We start from the raw sequence: 17,147 nt of genomic DNA, 5'->3' as shown, positions 1-17,147 counted from the left end.
CCTTAATGAGAACATCTAACACTGGATTTTAAATTATGCTCATTTTATGTTCTTCCCCACCTTCATTTGCATCTGCTGCACACATACATGCTTTCTGTGAGCAGTGTGTGTGTGTGTGTGTGTGTGTGTGTGTGTGTGTTGTACAAATTCTATGAAGTAATAGGATTCTGAAAACAAAGCCTTTCCCTAGAGCAGGAGCTAGTGCGACTTGGAGACTTTGTGTCACTAAAGCCTTTATTCCTTCGGGTACAAAGTGTCAATTCGTGCCTTCTCCAAGGCTGCTTACTCCTAAACAGTTACCTCTGCCTCCAGGGCTCTTAAAGGTGTGAAAGAGCAGTATTAGACCTGGAGAGCACAAAGAGATTTGTCCCCTTGTTCTTCTTCTGGGTCAGCCTGTCCACACCCACAGTTCCTTTTAGGGTCCAGACACCTTCCCCATGAAACAGATTCCAGTCAATGCCCTTCGTCCACACTCCACTTGAATGTGTAAACTCTGTGACACCCCACCAAAGCCTGGGCTCTTCCCTTCCCACCTGACCCTTTGCTGTCTTCCCAGTCATACAATCCAGAGCCCAAGGAGCCATCACACCATCTTACTCTTCATCCTTGCTCTTCCATGTACCCATATCATCACCAAATCCTATTACTTTTTACTTCCCAAACGTCTCCTAAGTCCGCCAGCACTTACCGGGTCTCTCTCTATTCGCCCAGTCCCAGCTTATGCTGCTAGATTCTCTATGGCAAAACCTCTCCCTTTAGCGGCTACTACCACTAAGCCCTCCTCTAGATCATTGGTCTATGGTCTTTCCCCCCTGTCCCCGGTTAGATGTCCTCGAAAGCAGGCTCTGGGCAGAGATCAGTGTACAGAAGTCTCTTATGGAGTGTGGTAGTGAAGGGGGGGGGGGGCGGTAGTGAGACTCACAGAGTGGGGAGCTGAGCTTCAGTGTAATTCAAACACCTTAGCCGATGTTGTAGCTTTCTGAAGTTGGGGTGACACTTCAGGGTTGTTCGTAGGTGGAAGGGATCTTGGCTGACCTTTACACTTCCAGGCTGAACAGCATATAAGCCTCAGAAAGGAGCAGAACTTTGGTGGTTTTCAGGGTTTACAACCAAGTGTTTTCTTCTGGCAGGGTTCCCAACTGCAGGGAGTTCCCAGCTAGACAGGATTCCCTTTTAAAACAGGGTCCATCTGGCCTGGTGATTTTCTCAATTCTGATCATGTCATACTTTTTTTCTTTTTAAAATAAAATCCCTTGGTGGTATTTCAATATCTATTAAGAAAAGCTTAAATGGTTATAGGATTTTCAAAACTGTCTGATATGACCTCTAGCTGACCTTTCTATCCTCACCCCCATCCTAGCAGCTTGCTCTCTGGACTCCATCAACACACACCTGTTCAGAGTTTACAAGCCTTAATTGCCTCTTCCACCAGTGCTTCTGTGTGTGCCCTGTTTCTTCATTTGCAACGGTTGTTCTCTGTGTCTGTGCCACCTAGTAGAATCCTTGCTCATCACTTCCAAACAGCATCCTGGCTTCCTACCCACTGGCTTCATCCTCGTAGACTCCTATACCAGTCTCCTCATGCAGATCCACATGCACTGCTTGCAGTTCTCACGTGCGTCTCTGTACAACCGGTTGCTTGGTGGTAATCCAGATCCATGTTGTCCTCCAAAGGACAGGACTGGCTTCCTCTAGGGCCGTCTGAGTCTCCCATTGTTCCTGATACATAGCAAGGACTCAGAGAATTGGCTGAGCAAGAGCAATAAAAACGGTAAGAGTTTCCGTATTTTCTGTATCAGGCCACTTAAGATGGAAGAGATCGCAGCACCGTGGCCAGAGTGCCACAGCTGCTCGTTTCTAGGGGAGGCTATTTAAACACCTGTGCATTTCTGTGATCTTTGCTTATTTGTGGCCTACTCACGAATAAGTTTTCAGCTAATATTTTGGCTGCTGCTTCTGCCTCCCTCTCCCTCTTGAACAGGGCTATTGACGTATCTCTTCTAGTACTGACCCGTATTCGTTGTTTTCACTAAACTGTCACTGACTTTGATTTCAAAGAAAAATCTAGAGAAAATGAATGAATTGCATCCATCAACATGAGTCTTTTTAAAAAAGATGCGAAAATCATCAATTTGCCCAATTCGTTGGCTTTTATCAGTGGATTGTACATCGAGTGGCAGGCATTTTGTTATTTCATTTTTTGTTTTCCACCTAGATGCCCAATTCCCACCACAAGGTTCATGTTTCACAGTGTGGAAGGTGAGATAAAGGGGCGGGAGGAAGGAGGTGGAAGCATCAGGCATGCTTCTGGGCTTACATTTAGAGAACAATGATTTGGAGCCCTGTGCATAATTCACCCATCGGGCTCCACATGCAAATGAGAACATCCCGACTTGTTCAGAAGAGTTCCGTAAATAATGTTATTCATCCCCTAGAAGCAAGCCATATTTTTACTGGACTTTTTACTTCAGCCCTGCATTACTAATGAGAATATATATTTTTAAACTCCGTTATTTATTTCCCTTCTGCTTAATATTTCAATCAAACATACATTTACTATATTAATCATAGAACATGATAGTTTTAAAACCCTAGAAATCATTTTAATTGAATACCTCACGTCTATTTCATCTGAAGTTAATAAAACTTTTCAAAACTTCATTGTGTATAATTTCTTGCTGTAAGACATTCACCCCCACGCCTCTGAATTTTCTTTAGATTCTGTTTTAGTAAGACGTCTTAATTTTATCGTAAAATCAAAGATAGATTTTTATGTTAATGATATGAACCTGTTACTTACTCAAGTGCAACCACAAATAAACTAGGCAATCGTGTCTCCGTGACCAAAAAAATTGAATTGGCTCAAAGTACATTTTGGAATAAAAACATGTCCGTTGTTATCAGGTATCTTCAGATATGCTCACAGGAGGGTCAGGGAGAAAGTTCTGCAAGACACTTGCATGTCTTTGAGCACTGTCGAGAGTCCCAGAGGGATGAATAGGGAAATGAGCGATTGCACACGGCACCAAGTGGCATTTCGTTCATTGCTTAGGCTAGAAGTCACTTGGTCTGACAAATATGGACTTGGGTAGTACGCTGTTGGTTTTAATTGCTAGCTTGATACAGTGTAGGAACACTGGGAAGAGAGTCTTTAAAAAGAGCATTATCAAGATGATCCTGCCCGGCGCCATGTCGTGCTGAGTAGAGCAAAGAGACCCACACGCAGGTCCCTAGGTGGACCGCCCTGGGCTCTGAGGAAGAAGTATGTTCCTGCACAGCGCCATGTTGAACTGGGGGGCGGGTGTTGAAGAGACCCACACTCAGGCCTGCCTCAGTCATGGAGGAGGAAACAAGGCTTACCCGGTGCCTTGCAGTGCTGGGTAAGTGGGCACTTTATGGGAGCAAATGCACGGTGTGTTATGGGGGGGGGGGCAGAATGGTTCATTTTGTGTAGACAGAGGCAAAACTAAAGAGGCCACAGCAATGAGGAACACGCTAAGGTGCTGACTTGATTGCCACACAGGGCTATGGTGATGTCTGGCACCGAGCTGCTGCTGGGGCCCCATGCCTGGGTTCATGGCCCTGATGCAGCCATGGACTGAGTTGATGTCCATGGCTCCAAAGGTGGAGAGGATAGGGCTGAAAAGAGTTGGTCCCGCCCCTCACTGGCTGCAACACTAGGGAGAATTGGTCCTGCCCTTCACCAGCTGAAGCACTCAGGAGTGGTGCCGTGGTGGTTGTGGCGAGGAAAAGATGACCTCCCCCGTTGCCCCTACTGCCTCCAGCTGGTGAGGTTGCCGGCTCTCCCTTTACCAGTTCCAAACAGTTGGGTAAGCAGGCTCTCCACCTCGTCTGGGTAGCACAGCAGAGCTGACCCTGTTGACGGGCACTGGTGAGCCGAGAACAAAAGCATGGGAGATCTGGCCCCATCCCTCACCTGCCACATGGCAGCACGGATGGGAAAGAGATTACTTCTGCCCCCTCGCACAATGCATTGTGGGGAGTGGGGGGCCATCTGGGATGCAACCCTGGGAGAGCAGGCTCTGAATCTCGCCTGGGCAGCACAATAGAGCCAACCCTATTGGCAGAGGTGAGTGTGAGGCAGCCCCAAGCTGGCAGTGTGGGAGAGCTGCCCTCACTACTTTTCTGTCATACAGTGGTGTGGCTGGAGGAGAGATGCACCCCCTTATCCCTCACCCCTCAGCACCTGCCGCAGATGAGAGAGCTGACCTCCCACTTACCACCAGCTGCAACACCCAGGAAAACGGGCCCTACTCTTCACTTGAGCAGCACAGTAGAGTTCACCCTGGTGACGGAGGCACAGGGGAGCTGACGCTATTGATGGGGTGCCGGCAAACCACCCTGAGAACGTGAGCACGGGAGATCTGGCACAGCCCCTAATCTGTTCAATGGTGTCATGAACAGGGGACACACACATGCAGGCATACACACATACACACACACTGCCTGTAGCAGGTAGGAAAGCTGGCCCTGAGGTCATAGGAGCAGGAGAGCTGTTCCTGCCCATCACCAGCTGCAGCACTTGGGAGAGTGGCCCTACACCTCTCCTGGACCACACAGTAGAGCTAGCCCTGAAGGTGTAGGTGTGGGAGAGCCCACCCTGAGGATGTGAAAGCAGACCAGATCCCGCCCCTTGCTCATTGCTGCAAGGAGTGGACAAGCAGTGGGCAATGCCGGAGAACTCACCCTTTGGATGGGGTGAGGAGCACTGGCGGGCTGACCATCCCTGCAACTACCCAGGCCCAGAACCAGGGTTATGAGTTGGTCCACCCCAGCATCCACCCTGTCTATGGTCTGCTGGAGCATGTGATGGGGCTGGTCCTGCAGACCCAAAGCAGCAGGATCTCCATGATGGGATATTCGAGAGGAGTTCCATGGAGGGCCCAGCAGTGATAGTGTAGCAGAAACTAGAGGCCTCCAACCATACCAATAACTCTTTACAGTGAACACTTGCAAGTGAAGACATATGGATAAAAGGGTTTGCTTGTGACTCACTGCGCCATGAGATTTTCCTTCTTTTCTTTCTTTTCTTTTTTCTTTCCTTCTTTCCTTCTTTCTTTTCTCTTAAATTTAATTTTATGTTATTGTGGGGGGAGGTTGCAAGGGCAGAGGGAAGATACACAGGGATGGGAAATGATTGGGATCAAGATGCATGATGTGAAAGACACAAAGTATATATTAAAAGAAATTTAAACAAAAGAGGGTTGTAAATATCAGGTTGGTTTGTGGGCATGTCTGTGGGTTGCCTTAATTGTTAACTGAGGTAGAAAGACCCACCCTGAGCCCTGAACACAGGGACCTGGAAGAAGGCCGAAGAAGGCTACCTGAGCAAAACCAGCCAGAGGCAAGCGTGGCTGTTTTTTTTTTTTTTCCTTGCTCTTACTGTGACTGTGGTGACTCTGGGCTTTGAGTCCTTGCCTTGACTTCCCCACAGAGGGACTGTGATTTGAAGTTGTAATCCGATAAATCCTTCTTCCCAAGATGCTTTGGTCAGGGTATTTTATCCCAGCAAGAGACATAGACCCAGGATAGGGGGCAAACGAAGGAATTCACTGCTGCCTGCACCTCTTGTGTTTCTGATACTTAGAATTTTATTATTCTTTATTCTCGGGTAGGAAGCAAGGAATAACTCTTGTGTTATTCCTTTGATTCGAATTCAATAGCTTTGAGGTCTAAGGTGGAGAGAACGGTAAATTCAGCAAGTTCGGTCTCAGGAACATTTAGCACATAGTGGGTTAAGGCTTCTCAGGTGAGTGTACAATTGGCTGGTGAAGAATGGTTTCTCTTTTGCATTTTTTTTTAAAAATTCAGTATGTCACGAACAGTGGCCTTCACCTGTGGCTCTCTTTACAGGAATGCATTTTGACTGGCCTACCTCGTGCAAGGTCAGCAGAACATTTCCTCCTGAGAGTACCATCCAAATCCATACCCGTTTACCAGAGTGAGACATTTTTCGTGCTGAAAAGGGAGGCACCACACACTGAGGACGGCAGGTGGAAAAGTTAAGCCTTGGTGGCAAACAGCACAGAGGTCTGGCCACTTCATCGCTAGTGTAGCTGAAACGCCAGCTTTTTGCCCCAGAGGACATTGCTTTCCCCGACAACTTCCTTGGGAAAGACTATAATTCCTGTTCTGTGTTTGATATGGGCTTATTTTATGATCCCTCTGCTCTCTTAGGTCATATATCTGAAATGGTGAGGAGCGCTGAACTACAGAATGCTGGCCTGGGTGACGTTAGGGCCACCTTCTGTACCTTCCGTGTAGCTCACTCGTGGTCTCAGTCTCTGAGACGATCCTTGGACAGAGACGCCAAGCTTTGCACGGCTCATGACAGCTACCTCCTTCAGGGACAGCAGTTACTCTCTCAGAGACCCATTCTAAGCTGTTCCCCCAGCCTGGAGTCTCTGCCTCCGAGAACGTAAGAATGTCAGAAAGCCAGATCTGGTATTCCTCTATGGCTTTCTGATACCCCCTTGCTAAGCCAATAAAATAAGTCAGCTTTAAAAAAGACATGGCCAGTGGTGTGTGCCCATGGCATTATAGGTCATTCCCTAAGACAAATTAGAGACGCTGGCTTGGGGCTGCCTTTCCTGAAACTGTATAATCTTGAATATCAGAAAGGTCAAATAATAAAATTTAAATTTGAAAGGACATTTTTACTCAGACATAGTACAAGGGTATGTGACTATTTTGCTTTCTTATTGAGTACAATATCGTGAAGTTTCTACTGTTGGTTTTTACCGTGGATCTCTACCCCAAGAAGGAAGGAAGCCCTTTAGTGGTCGAGGCTTTTCTCGGGCTAATCACGGAAACTATTTCTTTAGGAATTTTCTTCTCTAGTGAATCTTTTGTTTGGAAATGAGCACAAAGGATGAGTTATTGAAGGCTATTCAGCTATGGTTCAATAAGCAAAAAAACAAAACCAAAAATCAAGCAAGCAAACAAACGAATGCCCATGACCAGTGGCCACTCAGGAAGATGAACACAGCACAGGGAAGATAATTAACTTGCTCCTAAGACGAAATTCATCAGCCTGGAGCTCTGGGACAATGGGAATGTATTTTCCAAATTAAGCTATGAAAAGAAGAGAGGAAATTAGGAAGCATCTTAGTCAATTATTTCTGTTGAGAAGGGCATACAGGTTGTTCGATGCTCCGGGCACCAGATTTGTTAGCTATGGCACAAATACCTGAAGTTCATAAATTTCCTGAGAGTTTCCTCCTTGTATGCATGCTCGCTGTCCATCATGATCGTGTCAGACAGAGTTTGGCATCCCTAAGTATGCTTTGAAGACTCTTCCCCTCTCCACCGCCGAGTCTTTGGCAAGCATTTTCATGTTCACTGCCTGCAGAGTGTGGTTATTTCAATCAACTATGTCATATGCTTGGATTCATACAGAATAAATACTTTGAGATGGGTCTTTCACTTTAGTAATATACCTTGAGACTTCCTCCATAGCTTTTCATGGCTTCCCAAGTGAATTTTTCTGTAGTGGATCTGCCATCTGGCTGCCCCGGAGTTTAACCATTCACTCAGAGGAGGATCTCCGTTGTTCCTAAGTTTGCGCAACTACAAACAAAGCTTCTATAAACATCTATGTGTTGCTTTTTTGTTTAGACATTTTCAGTTCCTCTGGGTAAACACCACGTATAATTAGCATATTATATGGTGAGGATGTGTTTAGTTTCGTAAGAAACTGTCCAATTGTCTTCAGATGCAATAGCTTTATTACCAGCTATAAACAAATTTTTCTGTTGCTCCACATCCTTGTCCAAATTGCACTGTCGGCATTTCAGATCTGAGCCATTAAGGTAGGTGTCTAGCAGTAGATCACTATATATTTTAAATAGTTGTATTTTCTAATCTTCTCTGAAGTCCACGTGAAATAGTAATCTAGACATTTATATTTTTCTGAAGATATTAGACATGGAGAAACCTTTCCTGCTTCTGCTACCCAGAACATTCCAAAGAGCAGCAGGCTCTAGAGAAAGAGCACAGGGGTAGTGTATTGGCTCTGTGAACTGGGAGGTAAGACTGCCTTCATTTCATCCTCCCCCTCCACAGACAAGCAGAATTACACTGCCTGTTTTCGCTGATCCATGGAAACAGAATCCAAATCTCTTTGATCCAGGATAATGGCTGCAAAGATTCTTTATCCACCCCCACCATAAACATATATTTAATGTCAGGAGGGATTCTATAAAGACCTGCCAATATCTATATTAATCCAGACTCTGTCTTCAAATCCTTCCCATATTTGGCCTCACTGGCCTCACCCTTACTGCGGAGGTGAGAAAAGACAGGACTGTCCCTGTTTGGTAGTGGATATATATATATATATATATATATATATATATATTAGACGGAGATTTCTTGGTAGTTATAAGACTTTAACTTTCCTTATAGATTAACCTCTTCTTACTGATGAAGACCGACTGCCCACTGAACAGCCATCTAGCTGCCATTTATGATCGTGATGTTTTGTACTGCATTAAAAGGATCTGTTGGTGACGAGGAGAACAGAAATAACCAACACCCGAGCTGGTGTTTCAGGCTCTCCACAATTGTCTAATTCTTTGTCAAAGACATACACTTAATCTGCCTCGGTAGATCTTTGTAATGTAGCTTTTAAACAGAAAAATTCTACTCAAGCATTCTGTTATTACCGAATAGCAAAAAACCATCCTGGATGTTAGCCAGAATTTACATGTTCATTACTGCATTCTAAGCTCGGGAAATTCAGGGCTGAAAAACAATGGTTTCCCAAGATGTTATTGGCTCTGTAACTCCGGCAGCAGGTTCATTCACATCGCTGCTTCCCTTAAGGCAATAATTATTGGCATATCATCTTAGGAGTCATCATGTATAATGGCAATCAATTGCAGTGGAATGGCCCTTTTCATACAATAAATGTTTGGTAAGTACCTACTATGTGTAGCCATCTATCATTCTTTACCTCTTCTTAGAACTTCTGAGTTACAGAAATTATGCCAATGGGTGCAGAGTGATGGACCTCATGAGGAAACTTGCTCGTGAGAGATAAAAAAAGAAATCCCTTGATCAGGATCATGGTGTCCGTGTCTGTTGTACGCGTGTGCTTCTACGCGTGTGCTTCTGTGTGTATGCAAGCATACCAGCCAGTGCATGTGTGCAGCTGTGGACTAGAGGTCCACACTGGGTGTCTTCTCTATCACTTTCTACCTTAATCTTTTGAGACAGGGTGTCTCACCAAATCTGGGCTAGCTGCTCAGAGAGCCCCTGGTGCACACCTTTCTCCACCCCACTGCCAGCGCTGGGGTGACAGGTTGACAGGTGTGCACCACCATCCCCAGCTTTTACATGGACATCAAAGAATCAGCCTCAGGGCCTTGCGCTTGCACAACAAACCCTTTATCCACCAGAGCCACCCTCCTGCTCTTGCTCAGGAACCTTGACAGTGACTAGCAATACAATACCTGACGAAGCTTAACAATACAAACACTAAGCCTGCCCATTTTCTGGGCTCTTTCACTTTAGCCTTCCATCCCCACACATTGTTGATGCTCACATGAAATGTCCTATAATTGGTCTCGGAATAATTTCTGTGCCAGTAATATTTACATTACTTACATTTTAAAAACTATTGTAACAAAAATACTGTGACCAGAGGCAGCTGATAGAAGGGCTGAGAGTCTAATTCAGGAGAGAGTCGAGAGCAAAAGGGCATAGCAGGAAGCTAAGTGGTCACAACTCCATCCACATGGGGGAAGCGGATGGAATGCTCTGGAAGTATAGTCTGACCATCTCTTACAGCCCACCCCCAATGATTCATTTCCTCCATCAAGGATGCATCTTCTAAAGGTTCCATAATCTCCCCAAACGCCATCAGCAGCCAGGGACCAAATGTGCAAACACAGGAGCCTAGGTTGATTTCTTATTGAAATCAACACAATATTTTTTTGGAAACCTATGGTCTCATTTGATAGCACGCACAACTTGGAAACTCCATAAGCACACCTCCAGGGACTGCCAATGGTCTCCCTAGCTGTTTCACCTTGCAGATCACTAAAGCTAGCTTTGCAAGCAGGTCCTATCCAGAAGGAAGGATTACAAGAACATGGGTTTGGCACAGTGCAGACTGTGAGACGTGTGGGAAGTCCGATGGAGGACCCTAGCTCTTCCCTTGATTCTGCCATTGTGGGGACACAAAAAGACAGACAGAGTTCCATGCCATCATAGCCTCTCTCTACCAAACAGGGACAGTCCTGTCTTTTCAAGACTGGATATATATACATGTAGATGATTGCAGTAAGGAACTGGATGGCCTCTGTACCCTCTTGGAGCTTCAAGTAGTTCTGTCTTGAAGAACATCTTGTTTGTAAAATGGTTCCCAGGGGCTGAACTGCTTTTCTCTTCTTATCCTCTGTGAGAACTTGTTCATCTCCTTGTGTTGTGAGGGATGAACAGGCGCCAGTCATTGCTATTGGCCACATAGATGAACTTGAGAGCCAGTCCCTGGCTTCTCGAGAATATAGTCTTATCACCCTCTTGACATTGCTGCTCATAAAAACTATTAAGCACTGTTTTTCAAAATCTTCATGCATGTGACATGTATGTGCATATGTTTATATGTATCCCTATGTATGAGGAGGAGCATGTGTGCTACTGCACAGGTATGGAGGTCAGGGGATAACCTGGAGTTTCAGGCCCCATTTTCCACCCTGTTTGAGACAGGGTTTCTTTATTATTTGCATTGTGTACATGCAGACCATGTGGTGGGTATTCTCCTGTCTGTCTCCCACCTCACTGTAGGGGCAGAGTACAGATGCAGTCTGCCACACCTGGCTTTACATGCTTCATGGGGATTTGAACACAGGTCTTCACACTTACACAGCAAGTACTTTATCCACTGAGCCACCTCCCCTATATCAAACTCTTTTGAGTACAAGGTGGCTTAGAAATAATGGTCCATGACTAAGGCTGGCTGAGGTACTACAGCCTCTCGAGGCAAATACAGGTCCTCTAACTGGTCTTGGCCAGTTGGGTCTCCCTATTGGGCCTTGCACCCTCTCTCTAAAGTACAGAATAACTTCATCCCAAACTTGGCGGTCAACCTGAGTACTTAGAAGACAGATGGAGACTGTACTATTTCAGGAATATGCTGGGAGTGGGCTTTCTTCCAACAGTCATGACCTCTCTAGCCATAGGTTTCTGGCTAGGTTTACATTACTCAATACTCATCCTTGTACTGTAGATAAGTACATCTCTCAAATTATCAAAAAAAAAAAAAAAACCTCTCTACAGAAGGTGGAGGCTAGTAGAGAGATCACAGCTGTAAAGGTGCACAGGACAAGTGATCAACTGCGGGAAGCCCAGCCCCAAATGGGACATCTATACCAACTAAAGCTTGGGGACCCAGCAAAGAGAAGCACATCTCTGTGCAAGCCTGACCATCAGAATGACTGCCGGGTGGTAACTTCTGACTAGAACGCAGACGCTGCTCCCATGAGTTCTCAACAATAGGGTCACCCACATAAGATATGCAAAGACCAGTAGACATGCCAAAGTGAAACTTTCTCAAGACCCCACTCCTCCATGAAGAACTATAGGCAGTCAAAGGCTGCCTATGGCAGGAAAATCAGTGTCTTATTTTCTGGGATGAGACCTCAATCCCAGGTGGTCAGCCCTAAACATATGCAAATAAGGGCAGCACTAATCAGACTCAGGCATACGTGTGTAACCCAAAATAGAGAAAAGATCATAAATTTGAAAGGGAGCAGTTGGGGGGGGCACTAGAGGAGTTGGAGGGATGGGGTTAGAAATGATGCAAACACAGTGTCCTTGTATATAAACTTCTCAAAACCAAATGAAGACAATTAAAGGCAGCTTGAAGCCAAGGGCACTGACACGTGCCTACAACCCAAGCTGCTTTCAGGCTGAGGCAGGAGGACAAAATGTTGTGAGGCACAGGGAGTGAAGTGTTTGCCACAGAAGCGTGAGGACCGGAGTTGGAGCCTTCAGAATCGGCGTAAAGCCAGATGTAGCCGTGCACAGCCATGAGCCTAGTGTTCCTGTGGCGAGATGGGAGGCGGAGAAGGGCGAGCTTTGGGGCCAGGTAGTCCGGCTTTTGTAACAGAGAACAAGAGATTTGCTCTCAGTTTGTTTTCTGTTGTTGTGATAAAGCACCGACCCAAATCAACTTGGGGCGGGGAGGATTTCTTTGGCTTATACATCTCAATCATAGTCTATTGTAGAGGAGAAAACCAGGGCAGGAACTCAAGCAGGACCCTGGAGGCAGGAACTGAAGCAGAATCCTCAAGGGATGCTACCGTCTCCCCAGTATTTCAATACTTTTAAAGATCTGCTGTTTGTTGCTTGTTTTCAGCTGCCTTTTTGAATTTTAGTCAATCTTTATTTTCATGAAATAATGTAGTTAGCCCATACTATGGCCTGCATGTGTGTATCCTGCTATTGATATTTTAATATCATAGTTGTAAGAGGTGGTTAGGTGTTCTTATTGTTCTTACATAAAAGGCTCAGAAAGCGTTTCTGTTTTTTTTTTCTACCATGAAGGTACAGAGATGCAAATAACCTCGTACAATTATCAGATACCTGTCTGGGTTTTTATTGTGCCAATGACATACCTGACATGGGGTATCATTATAAAAAAGAGTTTTATTTGGTTCAGAGTTCTGGGGGTTCAAGAGCATGTGACTAAGGTGGATCAGCACAGGTTCGGGGTATTTTGTTATAGCAACCCAAGAGGCTGGAGACAGCTGGCGATAGTTACTGCCTCCTTATTTGGCAAAGTCAGATGTGACAAGCATTCTCCATTCAAAAAGATGACCTCATCTTTGAAATACCACCATCTGCAACCCGAACTGCCCAGTCTGGGAAACAGACATTTTCTCCTCCAACATGGGGCAGCAGCATCACCCAGCATGCCTTTCCCAACATGCCTCAGGTGCGAGCCCTGAGCTGATGGACTCCTAATCTCTAGAGGGGAGGATAGGATGGATAGGATTTTAAAACTCTTGCAGTTCTTCTAATTTATGGGCAATAGGAGTAATTACTTTGGGCTTTCCAGAACTACCTTATATGTCAAGCAAGATGCATCCGTTTGGCGAGTGACCACTCCTCTGTCACCACAAAAACTGTCAAACTGTTCACACGTCCAGGGCCAGCACAGAGAGTGCCCTGGGTAGGACAGAGGGCGTGTGAAGATTTGATCACTCATTCTACCTGCCATGTTAACTTCCAAACCTAAGCTGGCATCTGTTGGCATTTTCTCTCTGTAGCTGCCCACACCTGCTCTACGGGGAAAGCAAGGAATCACTTTCCACATTCTCTCTTCCTTCTCTCACCTGCTCACAGCTCTTGACCCAAGGAGGGCCATGCTTCCAGGGCTATGTCTGACCCAAACCGTACAATATCTGGTCTCTCTGGTTTGGTCTTCTCTGAAATTCTAGCCAGATTGAGGCAGGCTTGCTTCTATGTGCATTTATTGATTTTCTTCTCACAGCTGAATAGCTCCAGTCGACATACACCCAAAAGGTCAATAAATCACACATTTTGAAGTATGTCAAAAATAATAAGGGAAGTGGAATCTCTCAAGAATCTCTCTAGTGCCACCCGTGTTGGAACCAGCTCATCCACATTTACTGGTCATTGTCATGGACACCCAGATATCAGCCATCAGCTGAAAACAAGCGATTAGTGAGAAAGTTCCAAGCTGATTAAGTATGGTGACATTTTGAGAAAAACAGGACATTCTTCATTATTGGAAAACCCATCTGTGCGCAGTCAGCGCCCGCCTGCGCATGAGCGTTTCTGCTTTCCTTCTTTCCCTCCCCATGACCCCTAGCAAAGCAGCTTCCCTTATTAGTAACAAGTTGGGGATTAACAGCATTGCTGTTCTGTTAGTATCTATGTCATTATCCAGGGAGGGGAGCTGACAAGCGTTAGGCGGGTTACAAACAGACCTAAACAGTGCTCAGGACTCTGGCTGGAGCCAAACGCCACACCAAAGCTTCTCAACACAGGCTATCCCTTCTGATTGGGGCAGGAACATTTTAAACATGCTAAAGCTCTCACGGTGGTTTGAAGAATCACAGCATCCCATTTGCCCTCAGTCTTCTTTCAACATCTGTCCTCTTAAGTGTCACAAGAAGAGGCATTTGGGAAGCGCTGACAGCCACTCTCAGCACCAGGGGCAGGGGCTAGGCCCTGAAATGGGCTGGAAGTGTGGGAGGAGGCTGGCACACAGTGGATCCCTGGCTCACGGTGCTATAAGCGAGCTTTTTCCAAGACAACGAATATTGCCCTAAATCTCAGACCAGCTGGCAGTACGATGTAGAGGCCCAAGTGTAGAAGCTAAGAGAGCCCTACCTGAGGTCCCCATCATGGGTTGGCCTTGTATCTAAGTGCCTGCCCCTTAAACTTTTTCTTTTGTTGAGATAAAAGCAGGAGAGGTGGGTGCTAAAGGAGCACATTCTAGGCACATACCCACATCCGCCATCTTGGTCCCCCTTTGGAGCCACTTTAGGGTGACAAGACAAGAAAAGACTACCTTCTCAGTGATAATTCTCTGCCTCTTAATTTCCCCGTCTCCCTGTCACGGAGGCAGCACTTAAGTGTCCTGAACAAGAGTTTCCTTGGACCTTCCGACCCTAAGCTCAGTGATGAACCCAGGACTTTGTGCCATGTCTAGGGGAAGATTCCAGATTCCGATTAGCCTGTCTTCAGCGGAGCTCTCAGGACCGTCCTCCTCAGCGAGTGAATGAGTTCGCGCAGTTTCTCCTGGACCGTGTGTGACTTTACCTGGCACTAGATTCTTTTGCTATTTTACCCATAGAGAAAAGTATGCTCCTGCCGTTAGAAGTGTGATTTAAGATTACCTTATTCAGCCCAAGTAGGAGCTACACACATCTTCCATCGCTGGGCCAGGCAGCCTGGGCTGCCCAGGTCGGCTGGTCAGAAAAGCTGTGCCAGGCAGAGAAGAGGGAAGGAGGAAAAGGCCAGATTGATGAACTGGAAGGCAAAAACATCCCAAAATTTTGCTTGAGTGGGGTCCTTCTCATTCCTGGTCCGTGGTGATGGAACTTGGCAAAGCTGAAATTTCAACACATGGTCCGGGAGGATTTTCTCTGATTTATGAACTTTTCATCTGAAAAAGCCTTACAAAGCAATTCGAACCTGTTTGCACCGAGAGGTGTACTTAACAAATCACTGTGGCGAGAGGAATAAAAACGGATGACTTAGCCGAGCCACCAAGTCTAGGCCAGACCTTGGGAACGTGCCCAGGTCAGCTGGACCACAGGCCGTGTGCCACCTTCACACACACTCCCAATCTTTAAACCCAGCCACCCACTCTCAGTGTTCACCTCTGGAAAGGACTGAGAGAGATCTTTCTTGAACCGGGCCGAAGTCGACAGAGTTCACTTTCGCCCTTTTGGGTCTCACCCCGGTCTGCCAGCTTTTAACCTTCTTGGTGGGTGAATCTCTTTCTGGTCCTTTTAGCGACTGTGGGGTGACTCCATGAGACCCCGACTACCAGGTGAAGGGTTGCAGTTTACGGGCGCCGTGGTCTAACCCCTTGAGTCAGCAGACTCTCTGTCCCTCCGTTCTCTGCCCTTCTGAGCTTGAGGAGACGGAGAAGTATGTGTCCCTCTGGCTAGGGCCCAAACAAGCCGCAGACTGAACCTGCTGAGCTATACCCTTTTCAGCGTGGGATATTCATCCTGTCAAGATGAAGCAGGACTCAGGTGCCCACTAAGGATTCCCTATCTGCTCTTTCTTAATGCCCTTGGCTTTATCCAAGGTATGCGATGCTTTCCACAGTGTGTGTGTGTGTGTGTGTGTGTGTGTGTGTGTGTGCGCGCTGCAGAGCCTGGCAAAAGTTAAAGCTGATCTCAGCAGGTGACAGCACCAAGCCTCACACCCCACAGGCCACAGTGTCAGACACCCTGGCACGTGAGGGTGGAGACACACTCACTTTCTGTCTCAACTCCCCCGGGGAAGTCTTGAGTCTTTACTTTCGGAGTTTCTGCATTTTCTTCTCTAGTGCCGGAGGGACCACTTGAAGAAGGAGGACCCTCCCCCCCCCACACACACACCATGTCCTTCTTTTTTCAAGAAAGGCACCATCTCCCTCCATCACCCGCCAGGAGTAGGCCTCTCTTGCCAGCATGCATCTTCCTCCCAGGACAACACAGAGAGCATTAACTCTGGAAGGAAGAGAGTTGGGGTAGGGAGGCAGGTCTCCAGGCTTGTTTTGTGTCCTGGTGCTGACCCACAGTCCTGTCAACAGAGTGAGGCTGGAATGCAGGCCAGAGGACGAGTAAGTAATACATAGCACGGGCGCTCCCAGAGCACAAAGCACTGACACACTAGCTCACTCTCTCCGAGTGAATCAAACCTTCGCACTAAAAATAATAGTTGTTATTTATCTGAAATTCAAATTTAATTTGGCATCCTATATTTTTAGGTACTAATTCTATCTGCATTACTCTAATGTCTTCAGGAAAATGCCGACATTTACATCTGGGGAGCGGTGCTTTTTTTGTGCCTCGGGCTGTCAGGGAAGACAGGTTATCAAAGCCATAGCTAAAGAGCATGCTCCTTCAGGTAGGCATCCATATTGCTGTTGTATTCACCTGGGAACATGTTCATAGCCAAAGAAATTTGGGATCCTTCTCTCCTTTGTCTTCACATTTGGTGCCCATCAATGGGGATCTTTTTTTTTCTTTTTTTTAGCAATGAGCACACTGCAACAAAAGGTGTTAACCAAAATACTTCCCATCTAGTGAGACAGCACGCCCATTCCCAATGGCCATCAGAGTCAGTAGCCAAGAACGGTTTCTGATTTGTCGACTCCTTCAAGACAAGACTGAATAATTCTTTATTAAACAGAATCAAAAATTGCTTAACTTCCTTCCCAATCTCACCATGTTTTATAGTGGGTTGTGGACATTCAAATATTTGTCAGCCTATATGTGACCTTGCTGTGGTTTCCCATGTTGGTGCCTGTGATAAAAGCTTCCCAGAGAGGCCAGCAAGAGCCAATGCCAGGTTTCTGAGTCTGATGGCTTCTCTATCTGCAGTGAAGAAAGGAACTGGGTACTTAAATTATTTTATGCGTATGAGTG

The sequence above is a fragment of the Myodes glareolus genome, chromosome 8 (genome assembly GCF_982192425.1).
Source record: "Myodes glareolus chromosome 8, mMyoGla1.1, whole genome shotgun sequence".
Taxonomy (NCBI): Eukaryota; Metazoa; Chordata; class Mammalia; order Rodentia; family Cricetidae; genus Myodes; species Myodes glareolus.
This window is presented reverse-complemented; position numbering follows the sequence as displayed.